The sequence below is a fragment of the Bombina bombina genome, chromosome 3 (assembly GCF_027579735.1).
Source record: "Bombina bombina isolate aBomBom1 chromosome 3, aBomBom1.pri, whole genome shotgun sequence".
Lineage (NCBI taxonomy): Eukaryota > Metazoa > Chordata > Amphibia > Anura > Bombinatoridae > Bombina > Bombina bombina.
This window is the reverse complement of record NC_069501.1, coordinates 67,806,803-67,834,337: the sequence shown is the minus strand read 5'-3', so window position 1 is coordinate 67,834,337 and position 27,535 is coordinate 67,806,803. Positions and strand designations below refer to the sequence as shown.

Genomic DNA, 27,535 nt, shown 5'->3' with positions numbered 1-27,535 from the left:
TTAAAGGTTTGATTTTGATGTGTGCCCCTTTAAAAATGAAAAGTTATAAACTAAGCCTATTTGATCTATTTATTAAATTCTTTATTTTTTGTAGCCATATATTTTCTTCACACTTCAGAATCTCAACACATTAACCCCTTAACGACCGAGGACGTGCCAGGAACGTCCTACAAAAAAAAACCTTAACGACCAAGGACGTTCCTGGCACGTCCTCTGGTCTTTCAAGTGGTGGAAACGATCCTGATCGCTTCCAGATGCTTTTATGGTATTGCAGTGATGCCTCGATATTGAGGCATCCTGCAATACCATTTTTTTTACAAACCGATGCAGAGAGAGCCAGTGTGGTGCTGATCGGAACATCGTTGGTGGGTGGGAGCATTGGCGGGTGGGCGGCCCATCGCTACGCGGCATCCGGTTCCTCTATGTGCACTTTCTGCCAGTACTTAAGATGGCGGGGACAATTGTGGGGTGGGGAGGGAAGAGAGCTGTTTGGGAGGGTTTAGGGGGTGGGATAGGCGTCAGGTGGGAGGCTGATCTCTACACTAAAGCTAAAATTAACCCTGCAAGCCTCCTACAACTTACCTAATTAACCCCTTCACTGCTAGGCATAATACAAGTGTGGTGCACAGCGGAATTTAGCGGCCTAATTGCCAAAAAGCAACACCAAAGCCATATATATATATAAAAAAAAATTATTTGATCGCATTTGGGGGGTGAAATGGTGGCATAAAATATACCAAAATGGGCCTAGATCAATACTTTGTGTTGTCTACTAAAAAAAAATATATACATGTGAAGGGATATTCAGGGATTCCTGACAGATATCAGTGTTACAATGTAACTAGCGCTAATTTTGAAAAAAAAAAGTGGTTTGGAAATAGCAAAGTGCTACTTGTACTTATTGCCCTATAACTTGCAAAAAAAAAAGTCAAGAACATGTAAACATTGGGTATTTCTAAACTCAGGACAAAATTTAGAAACTATTTAACATGGGTGTTTTTTGGTGGCTGTAGATGTGCAACAGATTTTGGGGGTCAAAGTTATAAAAAACCTTTTTTTCCATTTTTTCCTCATTTTATAATTTTTTTTATAGTAAATTATAAGATATGATGAAAATAATGATATCTTTAGAAAGTCAATTTAATGATGAGAAAAAACGTTTAACAATTTTACAATTTACTTCTATTATCAAATTTGCTTCATTCTCTTGGTTTTTCTTTGTTAAAGGAGAAGTGCACTAAAGGGAGCTAGCTGAATACATCAGCTGATCCAATTACAAGAAGCCACCAATCACCAGGTAGCTCCTGGGCCTACCTAGACATGCATTTTACCAAAGGATACCAAGAGCATGTTCAATAATTAAAGAATAAACTGAAAAGTTGCTTAAATTGCAATCATTATCTCCGGGTTCTTTATTTTTTCTCCCCAAGACTCACTGCCATGATACCACATATCATTGTGACCCTATTTGTAATCCTTGGCTTCAAAATTTCTGAATATACAACCGGACAGCTGACATTTTTGGCAAAGTGACTAAAATATGTGTGTACGTTATTCCTGATTTGTCAAAACTGAAAGTGTTGTAAAAGGTAAGAACACACACATATTACACATACACACACGTCGCAAACCCAGTAAACATGGTGTTGCGACCCACTAATGGATCTCAGTATATGGTTTGAAGCAGCCAGCTCTATCTGCAACATGAAAGTTTCAGTTTGACTTTTTACTGCCCCTTTAAAAACACTGTTATATTAGTGCATAAAAATAAAACAAATGGACCAGATTATTATACTAATGAAAGCAAATATAATGAGGGGGCTTGAGTTTCCCCGAGATTTAGGGACAATATTTCACCTGTTAGCTGCTGACATAAGCAAAAGAACAAACTAAGGCCTGAACAGAATGCTTACATATAAATACATAGGATAGTAAAATGCTAGTGTAAATATGGGGTACTACATCATATCACAACAGACACACAGTAACTATAAAGCTATAAAGTATATGAAGGCTGCCATTAAAAAGGAAAAAGTTCAGTTGAACCACATGATCCCAAATAAAAAAATAAATTTAAAAAAAAGTCAGGACGGACAATTTTAAAGATTCACAGCTGTGAGCGTCCCTAGGATTCCTAAACAATTTTTAGATCATAATTTGTTAGCAGGAAACTATTACTTACAACTACAGAAACATCTTCACAGACTCTAAAAGCACCAAAGGGAGAGTTGCCTTTGGCGCTTTTCTTTTGGAAATTCAGGTTTTGCATTTAGTTGCATCACACTGCTCCTAGACAATTATTTCATGCTATTTGGCATAGTTTTGAGATGTTTTATTTGGGAATTTTCAGTAATTGACACAACATGCATGACCCCTTACTAAGCATCTCTGTATTACAACCGCTTAGCTCTGTCAACTACGCCTATAATATTACAGCTAGGCTTTCCTGTCTGAGAAACCACAAGTGTTAACCCTTCAGATATAACAAAGCACCAGTCTATATACCACACTGCAAGTTATATATTTGACTAAGACCAGATATCAGGGTATGTATGTCTGGCAAGCCCAAGAACGGTGACAAGCAACAGGGCCTGTGTCTGTGCTCTGTATACCTAATTAAATACTCTTCCATCATGAAATTAGTGTCTAATAATCAGAACCAGTTACAAGAACATGTAACTAATGAAGTAAAATTAAAGGGATGGTTCCTTATTCAGATAGAGAATGTAATTTTAAACAATTTTCAAATTTACATCTATCACCAATTTTGCTTTGTTCTCTTGGTATTCTTAGTTGAAAGCTAAACCTAGGAAGTTCATATGATAATTTCTAAGCCCTTGTAGGCCGCCTCTCATCTCAGGGCATTTTGACAGTTTTTCACCACTAGAGAGTGTTAGTTCATGTGTTTCATATAGATAACACTGTGCTCACACACGTGGAGTTCCCAGGAGCCAGCCCAGAGACAGAACTTTTTTGTGCAATGAGATTCTTTTTGTGAAAATGTTTCTGCAAGTCATTTTTAAATGAAATAAAATTGTAAATTTGTTGCCGGGACGGTCACAACCAAGATAACTTATCACTTCTTTGAAGTGGCTTGCTTACTACACATTAATACTAGGCTCCACAAGGAGAACACATTTTTATACTTGAATCCTGTTGGAGCTCCTAGATGTTTCATAGACTCTCGGACTAACCTATGTGTTTACATTAAACTCCACATCATATATTTTTGTGCTCCCCCATTTCCTATGCTATAGTTTCTGTGCTACTTCATAGAGTTAGTTGTCAGCCTCACATATGCTATAACAAAAGAGTACATGAGCACACTAGAGTAACCTTCTGAGCCATAATCTCCACTTTTCCTCTCAATCTATAATATGGCCCAGTGAGTCAGATCAAACTGAGATGGGAATCCTGGGATGGATAATTCAATTGCTGGATAAGATAATTAATGCCAAATATTTATATAAGTATTATATGATAATGATATATCGTTGAGTCAGACTCAAAATATCGCCAGAGCGGGCAGACAGTGTCACTCAGATAAGACAACACAAATTGAGCTCCTCTCAGCTCAACGACTATCTCCGCAATGAGATTTTGCGCCGTTGAGCTGGGAGGAGCGTCTCAAGCGTCATCACGTGACTGCTAGTGATGACGCTCAGACTCGGCTCTTCTCCTGTGGGCTGTGTCACTGGCTGCTGCCTGGGCTGAGCTCTTAACGCCTCCCACCCCTCGCACAGGCTGAAGTGTGCGATCAGCCGTCTAAGGGGATGAGGAGGCTGGGAGCTGCGCAGCAGCCAAATTTAGCATGCGCACAGACACAGTGCCATAGATTCTCTATCGCACGTGCGCTTAGGGACTGGATTGATTACTACAGCAGTACAGTGGCTGGGTGTGTGATCACTGATGATGTGTAATGATTGTTCAAACAGTAGGGGGCCAGGCAGGGCACAACAAATAATAATAATTTATTAAAAAAAAACATTGAAACAAAAAAAAATTTTATTCTGGGGGTAAAAAAAAAATATATTTTTTTTCAATAGGGGGCTATTGAAAAATTATATTTTTTTTTTCTGTTTTTTTTTTCTTTTTTCTTTCCTCTGGCCTGTGGGGGGCACGTGCGAGTGTGCTCCAATGGAGTAGCCTCCACTGGCGAGTAATGGTTTTTATGGGGCAAACTGGCATCCCTATACACATCACAGCTAGCTCTAGTGTATAGACACTATACACATCACAGCTAGCTCTATAAGCGGTGTTTAAATTCAGATGCACTGAGCATATGCAGCATATGTATATATGCCCCTGAAACAGCAATACGTTTCACTAGAGGCATTTTTGCTAATATGAGTATACTACAAGAACTTATGTGCATGACAATCTTGACTGCTACGCTCCATTAAAATGGCACTGTGGAATGTCACTAGCGCATGCACTGCACCAACATATGCATGTGTATTAGGTATTATAGCAATTTAGGGAATTAAAATTAAATTTCCATCCTGAAACATATTGTATATTTTAATGAAGTTAGAGAAAGTCGTAATAAATGTGGTGTTTCATCATCACGTCTTTTATTCTATCACTTGCGTTTTCTCTACATGTGCAGACAAAGGATAATTCAACAACAAAACATCTCAGACCTCTGTCCCACAACAAGAAGAGAAAAAACTCACCCGCCATGGAGCAGAGTCAGTACCGCGAGGTCTAAAACATGCTTTCAAATTAAACTCCATATAACATTCCACAAGAAATATTTGTTTATAATTTAAAACAAAAACTTTGCAACACACATTCATTATTTATTTTGCTTACTTATTCTGTCAAATAAATCAATGTTGAAGTCTCTTGACAAACAGAATTTTACCCCTGGCTCCTAACATTTTAGGTTATTCTCCATATACCTTTATATACAAATGCTACTGTGTGGCTCCTAAAAGAATGACTGGCTTCTAAATATTGTTACTGGCTTCTAAATATTGTTACTGGCTTCTAAATTGTAAACTGATTTGTAGACCTCTGAAGTGTTTCCAATCCTCCTAGAGACTGGAGTGCATTCCGTGGAATGTAGAACACTTGATACTGCTACATGTTACACAGAGGTTGCTTAAAATATGCAGAAGCTCAGTTATATTTTGTTAACAACAAAGGACGAAAGATAAGTAACATTCAACTAATTTTTGAATGGATTAACCACCACTGCAGCTGTCGCCAGTTTGTGTTGTAGATGGTTAACCAATCCATTCCATTTTAATCAGACCGACACAGATAAGCCTGTGACTTAGTTCAGTGGGAGTAAGGGTTAACACTCTCTAGTCGTTACTACCAACATTTAGCTATCTCTGCTGCCACCACTTAGGGTTATTATATAGGTGGTCTTAAAGGGACATTAATCAGATAGAGCAGCAATTTTAAGCAACTTTCTAATTTACTCATATAATAAATTTTTCTTCGCTCTCTTGGTACCTTTATTTGAAAAGCAGGAATGCAAGCTTAGGAGCCGGGCCATTTTTGATTCAGCACCCTGGGCAGTGCTTGCTGATAGGTGGCTAATGTAGCCATATTTGGTCACCCAGTAAGAAACAGGATTAAAACATATCCTGAGATATCCTAGAGTGTCTGGAATTACGTATGTTAGGAAAGTGAGTTGTACGATACCTGTTGACCATTACCACTGGACAGATTTAGACCACTGGTCTGAGAATGGCAATAAACTCCATCAAATAAAATAAATTGCCGCTAATCAATATAAATGATTGGAGCTTACTTTTTGATATTCACCAGACTTTACTTCAGCGCTTCAAAGGAATTCTCATTTTAACCAACAAAAGAAGATCTTAACCCACAACATCCCAGATACTTTTTCTCTCAGGATATTATAAGGACATGAATCATTTCTAAATACCAAAAATCAACAATATGTCCCTTTCATTTGTGTATTGTGCCTCTGCCCCATATAAAAGCTGACAAATGAGCATAAGTTTAAACGGAGGAAATAAATAGTCAATAAAGAGATCTGTAACACGAGAGGCTATGTAGGCAAGACAATAAACTAGTCATTATATGATCTTCGTTCCTTCCCGGACGCAGAAGCCGTTATCTATATCAATTATATAAAGCTAACAGTGTGTGTGAGAAAGGCGAGTCGTTTACCCATCTGTTATTTACATGATGCTTTAAAGGGATATTAAAAGGGGCATGAAAGTCAAAATGAATTAGAACATGCCATTGTAAGATACTTTTTAATGTATTTCTATTATCAAATGTACTTTCTTTCCTTAGAAACCTTTGTTGAAAAGCATATCTAGGTAGTCTCAGAAGCAGCAATGCACTACTGGGAGTTGGACTGACTGTTGCACATACATGCTACCTGTCATTTGGTCAATAGATGTGTTCAGCTAGCTAACAGTAATGCACTGCTGCTCTGTGGTCGATCACAAGCCTTTAGAAATGTTTATCAAATTATTTCCAAAAACCCAAATAGACTTTAAAAAGGGACATTAAACACTAAATAGATTTTATAAGCATAGTATGGAGGTTATTCCCCGCCTCCCTCTAGTCATGAGTGACACCATCTTGAAATCTAACATAATACACTGAGATAAGAGGCGCTTTCAAGGGCTTAGAAATTATTAACGAGCCTACGAGGTTTAGCTTTCAACAAAGAATACTAACAGAACAAAGCAAATTTGATGCTAAAAGTCAATTGGAAAGTTATTTAAAAAATTGTATGCCCTATCAGAATCATGAAAGTTTAATTTTGACTAGACTGTCCCTTTAAAATGAAAAAGTAAATATTTTAGTGTCATTTTCTGCAGCAGTACAGAAGTTATTTCCTATCTCCAACATACATTATATGTTGTCACATGTAGCATCAATTCTTCTTCCCAAAACACCAAAATGTAGGATTCTATACATATTTTAAAAAAAAAGCCATTAAAAACGTGAAGATTACATTTTTTGTCCCCTTGCAACATCTTGCACTTAATACGGTAAATGAGTAGGATTAAAATATTTATAAACTATAAATATTAAATACATTTTAAATTGCTGTTACAATTAATGCTGGTGATTTAATTATATGATGTTACCTCAAACCAAACCACTAAAGTCAAAAATAAAATATGATTTTGATAAAGTATGCAATTTAAAAAAGGAAAAACCCCTTTCTAATACACTTCCATCATCAACGGGCACATTATTTTATATACACACTTAAAAGGGACAGTCTGGTATAAATTAAACTTTCATTATTCAGATAGGACTTGTAATTTTAATCAACTTTACTTTTATTATCAAATTTGCTTTTTTCTCTTGGCATCCTTAGTTTAAACTAAACATAGGTAGACTCATATGCTAATTTCTAAGCCTTTGAGGGCTGCCTCTTATCACAGGCTTTTTAAATCTCTTTTCAACACAAAGAGACAGAAAGTACATGTGGGCCATATAGATAACACTGTGTTCAGGCACAGGGGGTTATTTAAGATCTAGCACAATACAATGCTAAATTTAAGACAATAGATAATAAACAGTCACAGTCATGTGATCAGGGGGCTGGAAGAAGGTTCCTAGATACAAGGTAATCACAGAGGTAAAAAGTATTAATATAACTGTGTTGGTTATGCAAAACTGGGGAATGGGTAGTAAAGGGATTATCTATCTTTTAAAACAATAACAATTCTATGCTAGACTGTCCCTTTAAGGATTAAGCTGCTACTGAGCATGTGCACGTGCTGATGGCTGCCACATGATACAAGGAGAAGGAAAATTGGATTAACTTTGAAATTTGCCAGACAATATTCTACTGCTCATTACAAACAAAGTGCTATTGCATTGTCTTTTCATTGTGTATTTGTCAATTATTCAATGCTAACGTATTTAGTGGTTGTTTAATATACAAACAAAAAAAAAAAAGGATTGTCTAGTAATGAGAACACATAGGACAAGATTTAGCAATTTGCGAGCGTGCAGGGTTCAGATGGAGAGGGTTTGTGAAGCAGTAATTTAATCCACTACTTAATACATATCAATTGCAGGATTAAATGAGTGAGGCATTCGCCTTGTAATAAATCGTGCCCATAGTAGCCAAACCATGGATAGCTTGTTAACAAAATGACAGTGCCATCTAAACAAACTGAAATACAGATTGCTGCCTCCAACTTGGGAAAAAGGTCGGTTGAATTTGACTACTAAAAAAAATTGCAGAAAATAAGGTGTTAATGTGTTCCAATAATGCGGAGACTGTGTTAATCTGTTTGAAGACTACAGAAAATAATGTAATTAGAGGGTGTTTACTGTCCTTTTAAAAAGTTATATGCAAGCAAAAGTGCAAAAACAACATACCCAGGGCGCTGAACCAAAAATGGTCCGGCTCCTAAGCTTTACAATCCTGCCTTTTCAAATAAAGATACCAAGAGAACAAAGAAAAACTGATAATAGGAGTAAATTAGAAAGTTGCTACTCTATCTGAATGAATCATGAAAAGAAAAATTATTTGAGTTGCATATTCCTTTAAAACATGGGCAAAACATTTAATTTTAGATTGTCACCTCATGAGAATGTCACTGGTGTAACTCACGGCACTAAATACAACATGTGATTTAGGTATTATGAAAATATAGTCATTAAAATTAATTTCCAACCCTGAAACATATTGTGTAATAAAACTGAGGAAGTCATTAGAAATGTTTTATGACTATCATGCCTGGGCCCTTGAACATTTTTTTTTTTATTAAAGGGACACTCAAGTCAAAATTATCTTTTATGATTCAGACAGCACATGCCGTTTTAAGACGCTTTCAAATTTACTTCCATTATCAAATTATACACAAAAAGTGCCATAAAACAGGTTGAGATCTGTGCATAGCCTAAAAGGGCTAATTAAGTAAAAAATAGTTTGCATAAAAAAAACTGTTCAAAGGTTGTTGGGAAGTATTTTAAAATATTTTTCAAAAATAAGCAAAAATACTTAAAATAGCCATGCTGTCTAGACACTGCTCCACCCCCCTTATCAGTGTTTAGACACAGGCATTGAATTTCACCTGAGTTCACAGCTTCTAGGCAGGCTCCAGCAGATAATCCCTGTTCACTTTTGCATTCTTTCAAAGCAACAATAGATATAGAAACAGCCATAAAAGGATGTGTGTGTATAAAATTGTGTTTCCAATTACTTTTTTTACCAGCTGCAGAGTATAAAATGTATGAGATTTGCTTTTTTAAGGTTTATTTGTGTATATGAAGTAGCTGATTTTGTGTTTTGAAGCCACAACCTAATAAAATGGGTTGAGCTTGTAGGTATAATCAGACCTCATTACTTTATCACATTATGTACATATACCTGCTAATTTATCTTATATCTGCCATAAACCAATCACCAATACTTGTAGAGAACAATTGAAAATTAACATTTTATTACCTTATCTCTTCTATAACCCACTGGGAGTGTAATTTCTTCTACTGGCTGTGTTTACACAGCTTGGCCTCGAGGCCAAAAACTTTCAGGATGGGTGGGGATATCACAGGCTAAATAATCTATTTCAAATGCCATTATAAGGGTAATGGAAATACTTGTAAACAATTCAATACACTCCAGCAGATAAAGTGGATCATTGGGAACAAATTAAAGGGGAGAACATTTTTGAGTAAACTGTCCCTTTAAGGCCAACAGTGTGATAACAAAATATAAGAGATGAATTACTTTGCATGATAAAATACAATAAATTATTTGCCTTCTCTTTTAGATCAGTATATGACAACAGAACAACACACTGTTTCAAAATAGCAAATATCTTACCTAGGAAGTGAATTACTGTGGTCCCGAAAGGAAGAGAAACCACAAATTGTGCTGGGGAGATAGTCATATAACAGTTCTAAAAGGTTTTATACCATCCAAAAGTCTTGTACATTTCCTTTTCTGGCAAACATAGGTAAAATGGTTCACATAAACGTTAAGATACTGTATAACAAGGAACTAAGTTGAACAGAGTCTCTGGTACGTAAACCTGTGACAAATCGTTTTCTAGGACTATACGTTATTTTGGATAATTGGTAAAAAAAAAAAAAAACCTGTTAAATCTAATTCTGTTACACAGAACTAAATAAAGAATAATACAGTATATTGCTATTTAATATTGTCCCACAGGGATGCACCGAAATTTCGGGCACAGAAACATTTTGCCCAGAAATGGCATTATCGTTTTTTTCACGTTTTTTTATTTTTCTTGATAAAATTATTGTGTAGCATTTTATTTAGGGTTGCACCGATACCATTTTTTTAAGACCGAGTACAAGTACCGATACTTGTTTTCAAATACTCGCCGATACCGATATACTATTTTTTTTAATGTCATGTGACAGTTAACCAAGCACAATACAGACTAATTATTTCATTCTTTATAATTATCAAGGACTGTAACTTAAAAGACATTATGAAATAATAAACAGTTTTATTTGTCATAAAGTTCACAGAATATGTTTATAAATAAAAATATTACAATAAAATATATTAATAACAACAACAAATAACAAATATAAAATCACAACCAACCAAAAGTGCAATACAGTAAAAAATAGAAAAATAGTAAAAATAGAACAGTGCACTGTTTAATCATGGGGAACAACACTATGGGCTAAATCACATTTGACTGGTAAGCTTTACCAATGCTATGCTAAAGTCTATGGAGTTGGAAATGTGAACAAAGCATTGATAAAGCTTACCAATCAAATGTAATCTAAATCTAGTCCTATAATTGCAGTATGAGTGCTCATTGGAATTAACTTAATTTTTTGCCATGAGTACTCTTCCTGCAATTATATAAGCTAACCTATGGATGTTCCTCAGAGTACAGTATGTTTTGAACACCATTGTGCAAGATGAGAACTAGCAGTAAAAAAAGGCAATTTAGCAATTAGAATAATTTTTCAAAAGTAAGTGTCAAGTTCTTTTTAAGGAACAGAACAGAAGCCTCTCTGCATGTTCAGCTATAAGTCTGTTTTTGGTATCAGTAAGGAAGTTTGACTCTAAGTTGAACAGTCTTTCACTTTCCACACTACTGCATGGGGCAGAAAGATATTTTTGGACCATTTTAGCCAGAGCTGGAAATCTCAGTTTATTGAGGTATAACCCAAGGCGCCTACCCTAAGGAGGCTAGGTGTGTAAAATTATAAAATCTAATTATGATTTATACTCCAGTGTGGTCTAAAAATGTTTTAATACATAAAAAAATGTTTTACAGATAAAACAAATATACATATGATGTCTAAATATACAATGCTTCATGGATCCATGATAAATAACATAAGAATAAAATCAAAATCGAATACAATAAAATAATGCAATAAGATACAGAGGTTATACAATAATGCTTCAGTAAAAATATACAATCTTATATTATACAGTGGCAGCGAAAGGTATAATTGCGGACAATCTTGTTTGTGAATTCTCTAATGGAATTCTAGGATGAATCAAAATGGGAGGAGAAAAAAGTGTGAAAAAAACTCCTCAGATTGAAATGTGTAGGTGAAAAAAACTTCAAACTGCGATCACAAAAAATGCAAAAACAATTATTCCACACTAGTGTGGTCCAAACCTTTGTACAAATCAAAAAGGTGTAAGATAGTGAAGTGAAAAGTCTGAAATGATTCTAATTATTCCAGTTGTTGAGTTTCCTAAATCCCATTTGAATAATTAGAATCATTTCAGACTTTTCACTTCACTATCTTACACCTTTTTGATTTGTACAAAGGTTTGGACCACACTAGTGTGGAATAATTGTTTTTGCATTTTTTGTGATCGCAGTTTGAGGTTTTTTTCACCTACACATTTCAATCTGAGGAGTTTTTTTCACACTTTTTTCTCCTCCCATTTTGATTCATCCTAGAATTCCATTAGAGAATTCACAAACAAGATTGTCCGCAATTATACCTTTCGCTGCCACTGTATAATATAAGATTGTATATTTTTACTGAAGCATTATTGTATAACCTCTGTATCTTATTGCATTATTTTATTGTATTCGATTTTGATTTTATTCTTATGTTATTTATCATGGATCCATGAAGCATTGTATATTTAGACATCATATGTATATTTGTTTTATCTGTAAAACATTTTTTTATGTATTAAAACATTTTTAGACCACACTGGAGTATAAATCATAATTAGATTTTATAATTTTACACACCTAGCCTCCTTAGGGTAGGCGCCTTGGGTTATACCTCAATTTTCCTCCTGTACATTGGGTACTAGCTAGGATTACCCCTTCCCCGGGCATATAGGTTGTTAATAGGCGCAGAGGTCTATCTTTTCTTATTTAAATCTCAGTTTATTAACTGACCAGTACTTCAGGGGTTTGTCTGAACGAGGTACAGTGATCTCTCCTACAATAATACAAACAACAGCAATTTGCATTGGCAGAACAATAGTAAACAATTTTTAGTTTAGTCTCCACTCCAGTTTAAAATGAAATGGGAACATGCAGTTTGAAAAAACGCCATAAGATAGCATATGGGTAGGAAGTGGAGGTATCGGTATAAGTATCGGTGCATTTGCACGAGTACAAGTACTCATGCAAATACTTGGTATCGGTACCGATACTAGTATCGGTATCGGTGCAACCCTAATTTATTTTTATCAAGTTATTTTTTGATCAATATTAGTGTGTTACTTTCAATAAAAATATGTTTTTTTTTTTTTTTTATTCATTCATTAAAGGGACAGTATAGTATAACATTGTTTTTACCTTAAAGGGACAGTAAACCTCAAAAATAATGTTATATAAAGCCTTATCTTTATAAAACCTAATATTCCCTTTGATTTTTTTTTTAAAAATTCGTTTTTCAGACCCTCTCTCTGTGCTCTTCTGAGCGGGTCTGTTTTTTTCACACAGCGCATCGGGCCAGCTGTATAGTCACAGCCCGGCCCGACCACGCCATTATACTCAGTGCAGCTCGCTCCTGCTGTCAGGCAGAGCAGGAGCGAGCTGCACTGAGTATAATGGCGCGGTCGGGCCGGGCTGTGACTATACAGCTGGCCTGATGCGCTGTGTGAAAAAAAACAATTACTTTTTTTTACCAGCTGCAGAGTAAAAAATGTATGAGATTTGCTTTTAAAGGTTTATTTGTTTATATGAATTGGCTGATTTTGTGTTTTGCAGCCACAACCTAATAAAATGGGTTGAGCTTGTAGGTATAATCAGATCTCATTACTTTATTACATTGTGTACATATACATGCTTCTTTATCTTATATCTGTCCACAAATTAAAGACCAATACTTGGAGAGAACAATGGAATATTAACGTTTTATTACCTTATCTCTTCTATACCCCACTGCGAGTAATTTATTCTTCTGACTGCGTTTTCACAGCTTGGCCTTGAGGCAAAAAACTTTCAGGACAGGTGAGGATACCACCGGCTAAATCAACTATTATAAATGCCAATATAAGGGTAATAGAAATACTTGTAAACAATTTAATACACTCCAGCAGGTAAAGTGGCTCAGGGGAGAACATTTTTGAGTAAACTGTCGCTTTAAATAATCTAATTATGAAAAAACATAAAAAAATATTGTAAAATAGTTGCCTAAGAAAACATGTTTACAGTAGACTTTATATAGGTGGTAAAATCATTTGTTTAAAAAGTGTTATTTTCGGTTTCGGTTAAGAGCATCCTGAATTTTCAATTTCGGTCCAAAATTTTCATTTCGTTGCATCCCTAGTGTATATACAACACTTGCAATTTTAAGCAAATTTCTAATTTACTCCTATTGTCATTTTTTCTTTGTTCTCTTGCTATCTTTATTTAAAAAGCAGGAATGTATAGCTTAGGAGCCAGACCATTTTTTGTTCAAAACCTGGGTTGCGCTTGCTTATTGGTGGCTAAATGTAGCCACAAATAAGCAAGCGCTATCCAGGGTGCTGAACCTAAAATGGGCTGGCTCCTAAGCTTTAAATTCCTGCTTTTTAAATAAAGATAGCAAGAGAATAAAGAAAATGTGATAAGAGGAGTAAATTAGAAAGTTGCTTAAAACTGCAGCTCTATCTGAAACATGAAATAATAAATGTGGGTTTAGTGTCCCTTTAACCTGCACGTTCAGTTATGCTCTGTTTCTTCATAAACTTAAAGGGACATTATACACTTATTTTTTTCTTTGCATAAATGTTTTGTAGATGATCTATTTATAAAGCCCATAAAGGTTTTGTTTTTTTTAAATGTATAGTTTTGCTTATTTTTAAAGAACATTGCTCTGATTTTCAGACTCCTAACCAAGCCCCAAAGTTTTATGTGAATACTGATGTATACCTGCGCCAGCTTGCTCCTGTTTGTGTAAAGGGTCTTTTCATATGCAAATGAAGGGGGAGTGTCTTATTTGCCACTTGCAGTGGGCTTTCCAGCTGCCTTTTCAACGGAGCTAAACTGAGAGCTTCTAAGTACGTTTTTAAACAGTTTTATTCTAGATTTTTATATCAGTATCTGTGCATCTTTATAGTAGGGTCTATAACATGCAGTTATATGAAAATGAGTGTATACTGTCCCTTTAAGTGAAGGTTTGTATCATATCATATCCTCCTCTTTCAAGCTATACATATTAAAGTCCTCTCTAAAAAAACACACATTAAAAGGGACAGTAAAGTCATGAGACATTCATGATGTAGACAAAGCAGACAATTTTAAACAGCTTTCTAATGTACTTCTATTATTTAATTTGCTTCCTTCTCTTGTTATCCTTTGCTAAAAGGTTTATCTAGAAAAGCTAAGGAGCCGCAAAGAACCTAGGTTCTAGCTGCTGATTGGTGGCTGCCTACATATACCGATTGTCATTGGCTAACCCATGTGTTCAGTTAGAAACCAGTAGTGCATTGCTGCTCCTTCAACAAATGATACCAAGAGAATGAAACAAATTGGATAATAGAAGTAAAATGGAAAGTTGTTTAAAATTGTAGTCTATATCTGAATTGTGGAAGAAAATTTTTGGGTTTCATGTCCCTTTAAGGGTTTTAAATTTAGCCACAAGCAAGAGTATAAAGGAGCTAACCACGCATACTAGGATCTATTTTGATCTATTAAAGGGACACTATACCCAAAAAATTTCTTTCGTGAATCAGATTGAGCAGGAAATTTTAAGCAACTTTCTAATTTACTCCTATTATCAAATTTTCTTCATTCTCTTGGTATCTTTATTTGAAATGCAAGAATGTAAGTTTAGATGCCGGCCCATTTTTGGTGAACAACCTGGGTTGTCCTTGCTGATTGATGGATAAATTCATCCACCAATAAAAATGTGCTGTCCAGAGTTCTTAACCAAAAAAAAAAAGCTTAGATGCCTTCTTTTTCAAGTAATGATAGCAAGAGAACAAAAAAAAATGATAATAGGAGTAAATTAGAAAGTTGCTTAAAATTGCATGCTCTTTCTGAATTACAAAAGAAAAAAATTGGGTACAGTGTCCCTTTAAAAGAACCATATATAGCGTCACACGATAACTGGCCTCTCAAACAACAATAATAGTAATATTTCCCATTGAGAGAAAACAAAATATTCCAATTTATTCCGAAAACTCTCTTACAATATTCATGTAAGCAATATTGCACAAAACATGACATTGTTATTCACTTATAAACTAATAGGGTAGGCTAAGTGAACAAATGCATTCAAATACACAGGCAGCTATCATCGTCATCATCATTGTTATCCAAAATTTGTGGGCGGAGGAGAGTGCACGAGCCTTGAGCACTATCTGACAACAGTGTTTGTAACAATGTTACTCATAAAGTAAGCAAAACACGTGCACACTCCCAAACTTACCTCAGTAGGTTCATATAGAAAAGAGCAGTTTCAACAAAGGAAACCAAAATAAACTGATAACTTTAATAAAAGTATTAAGAATATTGTATACGCCATCTATATCATTAACGTTTAATTTTGACTTCCATGTCCAAGGGAGCATTAAAACACTAAATACGTTGTGTGTCGCCATATATATGTTACACTGTAGGTATATGAAGGAGAGTAACTGTAATGCAGTGAAAGCCAGACCAATGACTAGAGGGAGGCAATACGTTGGTTCTTTAATGTCCCTTTAAAGAGATATTAAACTCACATTTTCAGATAGAGCACACAATTTTAATAAACGTTCTAATTTACTCCTATGATCAATTTCTCTTTGTTTTCTTGCTATCTTTATTTGAAAAAGCAGAAATGTATGGTTAGGAGCTGGCCCATATTTGGTTCAGCATCTACGTTTAGCCCCCAATCAGCAAGTGCTACCCAGACGCTGATCCAAAGATGGGCCGGCCTACATTCTTGTTTTTGTTTTTTTTAAATAAAGATAGCAAGAGAACGAAAAAAAATGAATAGAGTAAATTATAAAGTTGCTTAAAATTGCTGCTCTACCCGAATGAAAGAAAAAGAAAATAGTGTTTTATATCCCTTTAAGTACCCTTTCTTGAACTTTATTTTTCTAGATAGTGCTTTCACAAATGTGAGTGCATTTCTACCACCTTGCATTAACTTTGCCATCTGTTTGAACTTATTACGCTATGGGCGCCTTCTTTATATATATTATTTATATTCTAACTGCGATCTGGCTTGTGACCTATTAAAGTCACAACTGCTGTCTCTTCTTTTAAAACCAAAAATAGTCCCATGAAGTTTACAACAGTATTTCCCTAATTAAACCATATGCTACAGCGCTCTATTCCGTAAGGAGCGACATTCGGTTACCATTTTTTACTTTGCTGCTGCTAGACTTTTTTTGGTCCATTTTCTATGCTTATATGTTGACCTACCATTAGAACTCGGTCAATCTCTCTGCCACTTAAGGGGTTAAAGGGACACTGAACCCAAATGTGTTCTTTCGTGATTCAGATAAAGAATGCAATTTTAAGCAACTTTCTAATTGTCTCCTATTATCAAATTTTCTTCATTCTCTTGGTATCTTTATTTGAAAAGCAAGAATGTAAGATTAGATGCCGGACCATTTTTGGTGAACAACCTGGGTTGTTCTTCCTGCTTGGTGGATAAATTCACCCACCAATAAAAAAGTGCTGTCCAGGGTCTGAACCAAAAATCGGCTAGCCCCTTAGTTTAGATGCCTTCTTTTTCAAATTAAGGATAGCAAGAGAACAAAGAAAAATTGATAATAGGAGTAAATTAGAAAGTTGCATAAAATTGCATGCTCTATCTGAATCGTGAAAGAAAAAATGTGGGTTCAGTGTCCCTTTAAGCATTTATGTGTAATGGCACCTAATCAAGTTGAGTAATTAACCTTAGAAGTCTCGTTAGCCGTTTGCTGTTGAGGAATAGCGCTTGGGAAGACTGGTTTAATAGCATCTGGCAATTTGATACAAAACCAAAAAGTGCCTTCTTAGTGACACAAAATTAGCATGCTGTAGTATGGGGTAATGCACACAAAGAATTTTGAAAAACTTCCCCACAGTAACCGCTGCATAAAAAACAATTTAAGTAAAAAAATATTTTGCAAAATGAAAAAACACTAAAAATGTATTTGTGTAATATTATGCAAATAAAAAAGATAAGAGACAAGTCTGTGAAAATTCCAGTTTACTAAAAAAAATTCTCCCCTTTAATTTGTTCCCAATGATCCCCTTTACCTGCTGGAGTGTATTAAATGGTTTACAAGGATTTCTATTACCCTTATATTTGCATTTGAAATAGTTTATGCAGCCTGTGGTATCCCCACCTATTCTGAAAGTTTTTGTCCTCAAGGCCAAGCTGTGTAAACTCAGCCAGTAGAAGAAATTACACTCCCCGTGGGTTATAGAAAAGATAAGTTAATAAAATGTTACATTTTCCATTGTTCTCTCCAAGTATTGGTGATTGGTTTACGAGCAGATATAAGAAAGAAGCATGTATATGTACACAATGTGATAAAGTAATGAGCTCTGATTATACCTACAAGCTCAACCCATTTTATTAGGTTGTGGCTTCAGAACACAAAATCAGCCAATTCATATACACAAATAAACCTTAAAAGGCTAAATCTCATACATTTTATACTCTGCAGCTGGTTAAAAAGTAATTGGAAGCACATTAAGGGAAAACAAACTTTACAGTATACTGTCCCTTTAAGCTCATGTCTTTTGCACATGGACATAGTAAAAAATATAAAATAGAGGAGGTAACAAACTCTATGATGTCCAGAAAACAAGTTATTCCTTTTTATATTGTGGCTCTATAAACAGATTTAAAAACAGTCAGCATTATTTAAAAAAAATATTAAAAAATAAATACATTTCCTCAGTGCCAGTAATCTACAATATCTCTTGAAATAGTATTCAAACCTGCACTGTTTTGTTCAAAATGTACTAGGCAAGAACACAAATTTGCATTTGGGAATTAGTTACAGAAACAAATGCCGAAAATGGCTGCAGGAAGCGGCATTCGGTTATTTTCTGCGCTGGATTTATTAGTACACACAAATATCCTGTGCAAATGCAGATGTTTGTGTGTTGCACTTTTGCACTAATAAATCCAGCGTAGAAAATAACCGGATGCCTGTGGCCATTTGTTTCGCTAACTTTGTGATGTGTTTTTAACCCTTTTGGTAGAGCCGTTAACACACAGTAAGTGGCTACCTGTGATGTAAAAATGACGTGATAACGGATTAGAGCATGACATTCTAGCTTTAGACTGTCCCTTTAAGAGCTATAGACAACAAACTTGCATACATTTCCCGGTATGGCAGAACATACAAAATGAGGTTAGCATTAGTCTGTGCAACTCACATGTACCAACTTGTTTATCCTGACTTGTATAGCTGTTAACAGCACAAATCCTGAAGTAAATACTAAGGAGGCAGAATCAGTAAGGTAGGAAAAAAATATCCGATTATCTCTGCTGTTTCTTCATTAACCCCTTAACAGCTACTGTGATATAAGTCTGGCTAATTAAAGGGAGGATAAACAGTTTATATATGTATTGCAAAATATATCAGTGTAATCTGGGTGGACTATATTTATTAATGGATTAACGGGGGAAAAAGTTTAGTGTACACTGTCCCTTTAAATGCTATGAAGCGCAATCCATATCGCTTGCATTTCTGCATTAGCATTACAAGTCCGTGGTTACCATTTATCGTGCACGCAGTAGTATAGTGCGTGCTACACTTATGTCAGATAGCGCAGGTATGTAATTTACCTCACGTAATACATTTCTATAAAGCACTGCTCTGAAATTCATGTCTGATAACGCGTTAGCACAAAGCCGATTCCAATAATTCCGCTCAAGTGCTGGAGGTTTTGGTTAAAGGCACATTCCAGTCAAAATGGAAATGTGCATAGATTAATTACATCTTTGAATATAAACATATTTGCAATATACGTGTATTGGCAAAAAGGCTTCTAGAATTAGCCATCACTGATTTAGTGTTAGAATTGTTCTCTGCACGTGCACGTGAAGCATAGCTAGATATTATAAGCATTTTAAGTACTGCAGTTGTTCAGAGCGCCAGTGGGGCTTGTATCATATTTGCAATTAACAAATTGAGTCATTATTAGATGGTACAAGAACCTTAGTCTCTCTGAGCAAGTGCTGTGTTTAAAATTATGGTACACAGTGCATACTTAAATACACTTTTGAAAAAGCTATAGATTTTATTAGAAGCATTTTTGTTAATACATTTATATTACAAAACTGCTTCTAGTCAAAACCTAAATGCATCCATGTTGATTTTTGCTGGAATGTCTCTTTAAAGTGATGGTAAATCCAAGCATATAACAAACGCTAGGATTTATCATTAAAAAAAAAACCCATTAGTTTCAGTCATCATTTACTAAAAAAACGCTGTTAAACTCACCCTGTGCGGCAAGTATATCTCAAATTCAGCGACTCCGGACGCCCACAGCACAGCGCTCTTCTCCAATGAGGTGACGTTTCCACCTCTAGCTGTGCTAGGATGTCAGTTGACACGCACAGCTATTGGTTTAGAGATAGAAACATCACCTCACTGAAGAAGAGGGCTGTGCCGTGGGCGCCAGAGGCCGCAAGTTAGAGATATACTTGCCACACAGATAGGGTGACAGCATTTTTTTAGTAAGTGATGACTTAAACTAATGTTTATTTTTAGTGATGGTAAATCCTAGCGTTTATAATATGCTTGGATTTACCATCACTTTAAGTTCTTTGTTATACACCTTCAATGGTTTCGATGTACAATAGCAGGCAAAAACAGTTAATACCTGGTTTTCAATAGTCTAAGAGAAGGGGTATTTCAGATTTGTGCTTGAGCAAAACACAACTGCCGATTTGTAATACGAGAAAAATAAGCACCCTACTACCACTTCCCATTGAAAGTATAGGGTGCATTATTTAAGTATTCAGTGTGTTAAACAAAAAAATGTAATACTGGAATGTCCGCGGTTCACTCGTGGCCAAGCACAAAACATTATGCTGTGCATTATCATTGACGCAAGAGTTGCCGTCTGGAAATTTTAATTTAAAGGGTTGGTAAAATTTAAGTCCATTTAAAGCGACATACATCATACAAACCACAGCTGACTCCCAGTGCAAGCATGGCAAATACATACAAGTGTGCAAAGTACTTATATATGAGCTGTCATAAATTTTACTAGAATCATTTTTGCAAATAAAAAAATATTGCAAAAATAATTCTTTTCAAAAGTGAAATGCACTCATGCAAATTTAAATTCTGTTCAGTACGTCCCTTTAAAAAACGGTTACAAACGTTCAGAAAAAGCAATAAAAACTGCAATGTGTGCAAGGCTAAAATATAGCTGAATTCGTAAAATTATGAAGCTTAAAGGGATAGGAAAGTCAAAATTAAACATGCATGATTCAGATAGAGCATGTCATTTTAAGACACTTTTAAATTCACTTCTATTTTCAAATGTGCTTTGTTCTCTTAGTATCCCTTGTTAAAAAATGAATACGCACATATCCTACACTAGTGGGAGCTGCTGCTAATTGGTGCCTGCACACGTTTGTCTCTTGTGATTGGCTAAACAGATATTTTCAGCTTCCTGTCAGTAGTGCAATGCTGTACCTTCAGCAATGGATAACAAGAGAATGAAGAAAATTTGATAATAGAATTAAATTGGAAAGTTGTTTAAAATTGTATGTTCTATCTGAATCATAAAAGAAAATTTTGGGGTTTACTATTTCTTTAAAAAAAAAAAAAAATACTTCTTGTAAACACTATAACAAAGCTCATTGTAAGTTTGATAAGAATCTGTGGTCAGCTCAGTTGCCACAGTCCCAGTTTAACTCCTTAGTCACCACTAGCAGACAGTAAATGTTATAAAGATACAGTATTAGAGGTATTACTATAGAGGGTGTTTAGAAGCCCTTTACTGGGAATGCCCCAGAAAACAACTGTAAGGTCGCTAGGCTGCCTAGAAACTAAATTCAGCAACAGTAGACGGAAGCCTTTATCTTGTAGTGAGAGAATCACATGTAGTAGGATGCAGTTTCCATCACACATCAAAAGTAGCATCTCTTGTTATGAAGTCATCAACTATACTGTGGGTGTTGGTAAAGAATAGGCAGAATAAACTGCTACCTAATCTGTATATAGCAGTGGGCTCAGAGCGTATTATAGAATTGTGTAGGTAACATCCACATTGGTACTAAAGATATAAGACAAACCATCTACTAACATTGTATGTCAGTTACATATTCTCATTTTCTTTATATCAACATATTATGCACAAAGAAACAAGCAAAATTGTTTATTACAAAATACAATCTGGACAGTGTCGGCCATTCACTGCTAACCAGACTGAAAAGGTCTCACAATGTGAGCAAAGGAAAATACAAAACAATATAGCTTGGGTTGTGGTCTTTATTTGCAGTTAGGTTGTGAGACTGACACATTATGCTGTTGCTGGGATCTTGCAGAAAGACTAGATTACTGGATAATACGTTAGAGCTTTGTATTATTGCACTATTGCTTGCCTATACCTATGTGTTTAACCTAGGATTGCCACCTAGCATGTTTTCCTGTACACTTATGAGTTACACATGCTGCAGGGAGGAACATGAACAGTGCTGCCCAGGAGCGCAATTCATGTTCCCCTCTGCACACCCTGCAGCATGTGTAACACATAGGGGCCCAGGAAAACATGGCAGAGGTGGCAACCCTAGTTTAACCCCAGCAAATGGGCTAAACCTATTGTTGTAGTCAACTCTAAAGTGGCACTACACTGACAGTCCTGAGCTGAACATGGCAAGTGATATACACAGACCCAGAATGGCTCTGCAGCAAAGTTCAGTTCCGGAGCTTTTGCTGATGGGTAAACACATAATAGCAATAGTGAGAGTGCTGCCATATTGCAGACTTTTAAAAGTGCAAAAAGAAAGCAACAGCTCAATAATAAGATTACTCCAGGGCAGCAATTCACTGCTGAGATCTAACTAAGCACATCTGGTGAGCCAATGACAAAAGACATATGTGTAGCCACAAATCATCGGCTAGCTCCCACTAGTATTACTGCTACTGAGGCTACCTAGTTATATATTTAGCCTAGTTATTATGTACGTCGCTGGTCGTTAAGTGATAGTGTGGCTATAATAGCACGGTCTTACCACAAGCTTACGTCATTGGCTTACGGGAGCGGAAAGACCGTGCTATTAGACCCTCCGGAGGGCTTGCTAAAATAGCGCAGTCTTGCCGATGGTGGCGAGACCGCACTATTGGAAGCGGCACCTCCATAGAAAGGCCAGCAACGTACAGGGTAGGGGTAAACACAAGATAAAAAGAGAACAAAATACATTTAATAATAGAAATAAATTAAAAAGTCCCATAAAATTGCAAGCTCTAGCTAAACCATTTAATTCATATCTGTTTAAGGCCAAGGTTAGCCCCTTGGAAATTTAATTTTAAGTTAAAGCTTTTCCTTAGTCTACCTCTTCCTATCCTGTATTAATTAGTATTATAAATCATTCCATCTGGATAGCAAAACATGTATAATTATAGTTCATGGTATACCCTTCTTGATCACATATGTACTCTGCTCTACAGAATATGGTGATGCTTTAGATATATACAAATGATCATAATAAACAACATGATTGTTACAGCCTTCAGTACATTCTGAACAAGGGGCATGTAATATTAGGCAGCTTATATAGCAGAAAATATTTCAAACCACAAAAAATCTGCATATATGTTATGTTATATATGTACCTCTGGGTAATACAGGGTTCGCATAATGGATACAATTGGGTAATGTGTACCTAACAATTTAACCAAATTAAATGTGCCACATAGATCATGACGCACATTGATATTAGCTAAATAATATGAGCATGTTGCAGAGTCAGATACATAAAGGTGGCATGTTGAATAGTAATTACTGCGTGCCAAGCCAGTCATTTTTGCATTAGCATGTCCCTTTAAGATACACTGGTCATTTACGTAACCATCTGAGTACTAATATCTGATCATCGTGGTTAGTGCTCTATCTTACAAATGCCAAGCGTGGCGCATGTGCAGTATGGCATTGTACACACAAAGGGACAAGATCACAAGCTAAAATGTATACGAGATAATAACACTAGCATCTGTTGTTAATTTGCCGTTTAGTTTGTGTCCTTGTCTTCTATCAGACACCTGCTGGCAAATACTAGTCGTTTAGCAAGCAGACTTGACAATCAGATGCACAATGCAAAGACTAGCTGTTATCTGAAGCCATTGGATAACTGCGCCTGTTTGTTCTCACCTTAGAGCTCTTTATCGTTAGTGAACAAAGGACAGAAGAACTAGTGGCAACTATGCATTGCATTACTCTCCGTACAAAAGTGCCATTTATTTTTGTTTGATCTGAAACTAGAAATGTGAAGTATTGTGGGTACACAATGTTTTGCAGTAAATACACACATACAGGTATACCCCGCTCATACAGCGGGTTAGGGACCGGAGCCCTGCTGTAATGTGAAACAAGGCAGTTTTAGCTTTCTTTTCACTTGCCAGTGAGTTTAAAAACTTGTTTAAACTAACTTATATTAGCAATAGTGCTATGTTTAGTTTAAAACTGGCACACCACACTATTCAATTAGTATTCAATAAATGCTATACACATACACACAACTACAAATGACTTCCTCAATTTAATTCTATATGCACCTCCCAAAACATATCTGCTAGAAAAACAAAAAGCAGAAGAGAGCTGTGCAGCATATGCAGAACACAATGCTCAAGTTTAGTCTAACAAAACATCACATCTGCTAATCAATCTTAGGTTGTTCTTCCTCTGGCAATCATATAAGGGCCATAAAAATCATATCAAGTTTTAGGTTTTGTGACCGTCAGTTACTCCTCTTATATTGTCAACAGAGCTTTGACATGAAGCCAAGGGACAGTAGACTGACAATAAACAGCCATCAATTGATAAGGCCTCAGCTATGAACAGGCTCCTGAGTAAATAATACCAAGTGTGTAGCCGTTTTACATGTACATGGTATTGACATCAAATCAGTTAAAGAAAATACTTTTATTGTATGAGACAGACTTAGGCTGACAAATAACACAACCTTGTTAAATTGTGTATTTTTCTATACAAAACTGTTTAAATCAGTTAAAATGAACTCAATATAACCAGATAACTTAAAAAATAGTATTAAAGGGACAGTCTAGTCTAAATTAAAGTTTTAGGATTCAGATAGGGCATGTAATTTTAAACAACTTTCCGATTTACTTTTATCAACAAATTTGCTTTGTTCTCTTTGTATTCTTTGTGGAAAGGTAAACCTAGGTACTAGGTAGGCTCATATGCTCATTTCTAAGCCATTGAACTGCCTCTTATCACAGTGCATTGTGACAAATGTTGACAACTAGACACTGCTCGTTCATGTGTGTCATATAGATAACACTTAAGAGTCAGTACTGATTGGCTAAAATGCAAGTCTCAGAAAAGCACTAAGATAAGGGGCAGTCTGCAGAGGCTTAGAAACAAGGTAATACATAAGTAAAAAGTATATTAATATAACCGTGTCGGTTATGCAAAACTGGGGAATGGTTAATAAAGGGGTTATCTATCTTTTTAAACAATAAAAATGCTGAAGTAGACTGTCCTTTTAACATTAAAAACCCATATTATTTGTATGGGCTACTTTTACAAGCATCTGTATTTGGGGGATGCACAATAAAATGATGATTATGATTAAATCAATCTGACAAACCATTTTTCTAGGACTTTAGCATATATTTTTTTTAATAATAAATCTATTGAATAATACAACCAAAGATTGAATTAGGCATTTGCATTGCATTGGACCCCAGCCTGTCACTGGCCCTCACAAGGAAAGTATCAGATGTTACTTTTATTGTGACTTATTTGCAAAGAAAAAAATAAAATAAAGCAGGAGCCACTTGGTTCAGAAACATTAACCATGTAATGACCATTTATCACTTTCCCAAACACTACATATATTACTTTGTTATGCAGTGTGTTACAGCATTCTCTTGTTTAACCCCTTGGCTGCCTGTTTCAGCAACACCTCTGTCATGAAATGGGGTGAGGGACCAGCTTTAACCCTTTCATCAACAGCTTTAACCAAGTAGTTTAAGTGCGCTTAAAGACCGTGATTGTATTATGCTGTTTTAATATAAACGTAGATGTATGGAGAATAGAGGATACTCACACATGAGGGGGCTGCAGCTGCTCAGTCATCAGATGGGGATTCCCTTATCCCTCCCTGCCCTCTGCCAGGAGCTCAGGGAGGCTGCAGCGAGGACACACTGGGGATGCAGATGGGCACCACAGGAGGCTGTGGAGTGCCTGGGGATGTGCAGTGTCAGACTAGCAGAAAGAGCAGGGAAGTTGTATTGTGCATGGTGAGTCCATGCGAGGGATGCAGGGGCTGCAGGGTTCTGGCTCACGGAGAGCGTGCACACACTGCCAGCAGCTCCACTATCACTGGTCCCTCACTTTCCCTTCTCCTGGCTTCCCTTCCTCTCACTCTCCGCAGCTGCCCAGGAGAGACGTGGCAGAGCAAGCTGATTGCGTCATCACAGTGCGACAGGCCGCGCAGCAGCACTTAGGAAGATCTGCTATTGGCAAAGGAGTATTCGCCATCTTGGTAGAGGCAAAATTTGCCAGTTCTGTTACATCACGCAGTGATGAGTTAGTTATTTTGGAACCTGAATGTACCTCAGAAGCAGAGCAGGGAATGGAACAAAACAGTGCCATAAAGAGTAACGGTTTCCATACACTTAAATAAAAGTAATATTAAATACTTTTAAAATACACAGTAAAAAAACTTTTTAATATACTTCAAATATTTATTGCCCCCCATTTTCTGTAATTTAAGTCTTAAAAGTAAATTATAGAAGGGGGGCAAAATAAATAATGGAAGTATATTGAAGCACTTTAAATAAAATTATTATTGTAATATACTCCCATTGGTAAAATGATTCTAGCAAAAGTTATCCCTGTTTCAGTAGCATATGCACATATGCTGCATGTGACTAGAGAATCAGCATAAGAACACCATGCCTGATTAGAGAGCCGGTGGTGTATTGTGTCAGTGTTTCAGTAGCATATGCACATATGCTGCATGTGACTAGAGAATCAGCATAAGAACACCATGCCTGATTAGAGAGCTGGTGGTGTATTGTGTCAGTGAAAACCTTCTTTGTGTTATACAAACTGCTGCTGACTGGGAAGTGGTGTATGGATGCTGTGCATAGGGCACTTACAGCATATGTGCATATGCCACTGAAACAAACAGTAACAACCTCTAAATGAAAATGCATTGCACAATTACTTCTATTTAAACCTCAAATGCACATTTCTATTGTGACATTTCTATCCCTTAAAGGGACATGCAATACCAATTTTTTCTTTTGTGATTCAGACAGAGCATACAAGTTTTAAAAAGTTTCCAATGTACCTGTTTTAAATTTGCTTTGTTCTCATGGAATTCTTTGTTGACGAAATACCTAGGTAGGTAGTGTGCACATGCCTGGAGCACTACTTGGCAGGAAAAATTGATGCCATCTAGAGCTCTGGCAAACGTATACCCATTCACACTCCTGAGTTTACGTCACTGCTTTTCAACAAAGGATACTAAGAGAATTCACAATTGGCTCCTCCAAATAAGAAAAGTGTTGGGTGGAGTTTGACTGAAAAATAATTGCAGCAAACAAGGTGTTAATCTTTTCTAATATAGTTCTTACTATGCTGATATGTTATGCTATTAGAAGACTGTAGAAAAATGTTGCAACAACGTGTTTAGTGTCCCTTTAACAGGCTGATAGTGCAGCTCTGTTGTGTGCAAGAAAGCCATAAACATAGTGATGGTAAACTTGATCGATCTTCATGATTTGCGTGGGTGGTGGGTTTTACTGTTGGGGGGTATTGTATTTTTTTTTACAGGTAAAAGAGCTGATTACTTTGGGGCAATGCCCCGCAAAAGGTCCTTTTAAGGGCTATTTGTAATTTAGTATAGGATAGAGAATTTTATTATTTTGGGGGGCTTTTTTATTTTATTAGGGGGATTAGATTAGGTGTAATTAGTATAAAAATTTGTAATTTCTTTTTTATTTTCTGTAATTTAG

General features: G+C 35.9%; 1 protein-coding gene across 2 annotated transcripts in view; it reads right to left on the bottom strand.

Annotated features, from left to right (window-relative positions):
- Positions 1 to 25,967, bottom strand: part of TMEM39A (transmembrane protein 39A) — a 224,362-nt gene extending 198,395 nt beyond the window's left edge. For both annotated transcript variants that reach the window (XM_053705851.1, XM_053705852.1), the window contains exon 1: positions 25,618 to 25,967. The gene's annotated coding sequence lies outside the window, so the exon portion shown is untranslated. The remainder of the gene's footprint in view (positions 1 to 25,617) is intronic.
- Positions 25,968 to 27,535: the final 1,568 nt, after the last annotated feature.